Here is a 4100-nt window from a genome sequence, read left to right as displayed (position 1 = left end):
GTTACATTTCTTAAAGATTCTGCTCAGGCCAAAATGAGACCGTGTAAAAGATAACAATAGCCTCTGTTTAATATCAATTAAGTCATTTTGTTCTCTTATCTCTTGTGTTGAAAAGAAAGTTCCCGGTAGCATGAAAGGTGACCTGTGTAAGACTGCAAAACAAAGTTATAGATCACTGTTGTCGGCACCAGTACTAAACATTTCTCTAATTTGGATTCAAGGGCATTCTCACCAATCATGCCAGCAGAATGCAAAGCAACATGTCTTTTACCCAGGGCAACCTCCACTTGACCCATGACGATTAAAAAAAAAAAAAAAATGTATGATTCATTCCGATGAAAATATATTACCTTGAAAACACTCCTGGAGAGACCGGTAAGTCAATTTCTGTGGCATTTTGGTTTTCTAATTGCAACTTCATTTTTATCAGTTTCTCAGATCTAGATCTTTAACTTGTGAACACACTTGCCAAAATGTGAAGAAAAATTTATTAGTTTTCTTTAGTTGACCATTGTCTTTGGTTTCGTGTTATATAATCCAGAAATCAAAGGGAATCAGGATACTGCCAAATAAACAAGTTAAATTGCTTAATAATTTAGAAAAGGCCCAATTAGTAGGAAAGGATGCCAATAGGAGGCCTCCAAGGCAGTGTCTGTTCTCAGAAATTTGCTTGTCGCAGGGAATCCAGGGACAGGATAGCAAATGCACCCAAGTATCACTACCTTACTCCTACCCCCAGATTGCATCCTTCCTCTCTCCCTCCCTCTCTCCCTCCCTCTCTGCTTTCTGTTTCCTGACTCCTACATTTTCTGCAGAAACACTTTAACACGAAGTGTGAAAGTAAGAGGTTAATGCTGACAAATCTTAAAATCACTTTTGACAAAAACCCTTTTTGTCCTTTTTTTAAAAATATTCATTTTGTGAGATAGAAAGAGAGAGATTGCAAGTGAGGGGGGTCAGAGAAGAGAGGGAGACACAGGATCCAAAGCAGTCTCCAGGCTCTGAGCTGTCAGCACAGAGCCCGATGCAGGGCTCAAACCCACGAACTGTAAGATCATGACCTGAGGCCAAGTCTGACACTTAACCGATTGAACCACCATGTCCTTTTTTTTTTTTTTTTTTTTTTTTTTAAAGCTTATGGATTTATTTTGAGAGAGAAAGCACAAGTAGGGGCCGGGCAGAAAGGGAGGGAAAGAGAATCCTAAGCAGGCTTAACGCTCAGCGGCAGAGCCCAATACAGGACTCAATCTCGTGCTGCAAAATCACAACCTGAGCTCATATCAAGAGTCAGAGGCTTAACTGACTGAGTCACCAAGACACCCCTGGCCTTCTTAAATGTAAATAAAGATTGTATGCTTCTTATTTAGCAACACAAGACCATTATCATTAGGATTCTGGATTAACTCATACTGAGTTGGCTTTTGTCATCAAGGGTGGCCTGTGGCCAGATTGTAAAATGGGTAAAATTTTGCCTCACTTCTTCCCTTGCAAAAATATGTTTTTCATTTGCCCCTGATGATTCTGGGTTTTCAGGGTAGATTTTTTTTTTTCAGTCGATGGTGAAAGCACTCTGACACACCCCAGAACCAGAAAGCCTAGAGAGTTCTGAATAAGATAAATAAGATGAATCGTAAGAAACCCATGCTCAGACACATTATAATTGAATTGTTGAAAGTTAAAGATGAGAGAATATTAAAAGCAGCAGGAGAAAAGCAACTTGTTACATACAAGGAAAACCCCACAAGGCTATAGCAGATTTTTCAGCAGATTTTACAGGCCAGAAGGGAGTCATACAATATATTCAGAGCTCAGGAAGAAAAAAACCCCTGCCAACCAGGAATAGTATACACAGCAAAATTGTTGTTCAAAAATGAAGAGATAAAGACTTCAGAAACAAAAGCTGAGGGAGTTCATCACCACTAGACCTGCCTTACAGAAAATGCTAAAGGGAGTTCTTCAAGTTGAGAAGAAAGGATGTTAACAAGAGGATCAGAACACTTGACTCCACTGAGACGCCAGGGAGGTGTGCACACAGAGGAAAAGGCCATGTGAGGACACAGTGAGAAGGTGGGCGGCTGCAGGCCAAGGACAGAGGCCTCAGAAGAAACCAAGCCTGCCAACACCTTCATCTTTGAGTTGTAAGCTCCAGAACTGAGAGAAAACAAGTTTCTGTTGTTTAAGCCATTCAATTCATGGTACTTTGTGATGGCAGCCCTTGTGAACATTAAGATAGGAGTCTGTCCTTGACTCCTGACTCACCATGTGACCTGGCAGGGCCCTTCTCCTCCCTGGGCTCTGGTTTCCACATCTGAAAAGGACAGGTTGGGCTAGATGGTATTTGACGCTCCCATCTGCTTTTGTGGTAAGCAGTTCCAGAATTGTCATTAATTTTTATGTGGCAGATTTTACGGTGAGAGGATAATCACTAGGACAGGTGGTTTTGTTTTTTCACCTGACTTCTACTGTCCCTCGCCTGAACACCAGCAGCAGGAGGGTTATAATGAGGTATGGTCAACTGAAATCCCTCAGTGTGTCTGTGTTAGTTTGCCAGCACTGCTATAACAGAGTACCACAAACTGGGTGGCTTAAATGACAGAAATTGATGGTCTCACAGTCGTGGAGGCTGGGAGGCTGCAGGGAAGATGTCAGCACGGGTGGCTCCTTTCTGAAGGGCTGTGAGGGAGAATCTGCTCCCGCCTCTCTCCTAGCTTCCAGTGGTTTTGCTGGGGCAATCTTTGGCATCCTTAGTGTATGGAAGTATCACCCTGATCGCTGCCTTCATCTTCATGTGGCATTCTTCTCCGTGCATATTTGTGACCACATTTCCCCCAGCTAATCATGTTGGATTACGGCCCACCCTCATACCCTCACTGTAACTCAATTACCCCCGCCAAAGACTTGTCTTCAATTAAGGTTGCATTCTGAGGTAATGGGTGTTAGGACTCCACCATAAGAATTTGGGGGGACATAATTCAACCTATAAATAATAGCGTCCCTAACTGCTTACCTCCCGCTCACCAAAGAAATTATCACACGGGAATGCAAACTGGTGCAGCCTCTCTGGAAAACAGTGTGGACGTTCCTCAAAAAATTAAAAATAGATCTACCCTATGACCCAGCAATAGCACTCCTATTAGGAATTAGGTAAATTCCTAATTTACCCAGGGGATACAGGAGTGCTGGTGCATAGGGGCACTTGTACCGCAATGTTTATAGCAGCACTCTCAACAATAGCCAAATTATGGAAAGAGCCTAAATGTCCATCAACTGATGAATAAAGAAATTGTGGTTTATATACACAATGGAATACTATATGGCAATGAGAAAGAATGAAATGTAGCCTTTTGTAGCAGTGTGGATGGAACTGGAGAGTGTTATGCTAAGTGAAATAAGTCATACAGAGAAAGACAGATACCGTATGTTTTCACTCTTACGTGAATCCTGAGAAACTTAACAGAAGACCATGGGGGAGGCGAAGGGAAAAAAAAGTTAAAAAGGGAGGGACCCAAAGCATAAGAGACTCTTAAAAACTGAGAATAAACTGCGGGTTGATGGAGAGTGGGAGGAAGGGAAGGCTGGGTGATGGGCATGGAGGAGGGCACCTGTTGGGATGAGCCTTGGGTGTTGTATGGAAACCAATTTGACAATAAATTTCATATTAAAAAAAAAAAGAAATTATCACAGAGAATCCCCCAGGTCAGCCTCCTGTCATGGTTTGCCTCACAACCATATGCTTATCCTGGGTTTTCCTGCCTGCTGTTGTATTTAGTACCTGGTTTTGTTTCTCTGGCAGTTCCAGCGTTGACAATTTGGAGAATCTGTTTGGTAATTAACTTCACCTTCCATTAGAGGCTACACCAGTGCAGTTGCATATTCTTCTAGCCTCCTGTGGATCCATATTCTCCAGCCCACGGATGTGCCCATTTTCAAACCCATCCAGGCCAACAATTCCCACCTGAGGCAAAACCCTAGGCCACCTCTGGCCATTCATCTAAGAGGGCGGTGTGAACAAAAAGGTCCTCATAGATCCTGAGGTAGTAGATTTTAAATGACCTCTAAAGCAATAAGCAGAGGTAGAAAAAAGGCAATAGGCCAAAGAG

The sequence above is a fragment of the Puma concolor genome, chromosome C2 (assembly GCF_028749965.1).
Source record: "Puma concolor isolate L17-30 chromosome C2, mPumCon1.1.hap2, whole genome shotgun sequence".
Classification (NCBI taxonomy): domain Eukaryota; kingdom Metazoa; phylum Chordata; class Mammalia; order Carnivora; family Felidae; genus Puma; species Puma concolor.
Note: the sequence above shows the minus strand (reverse complement) of the source record.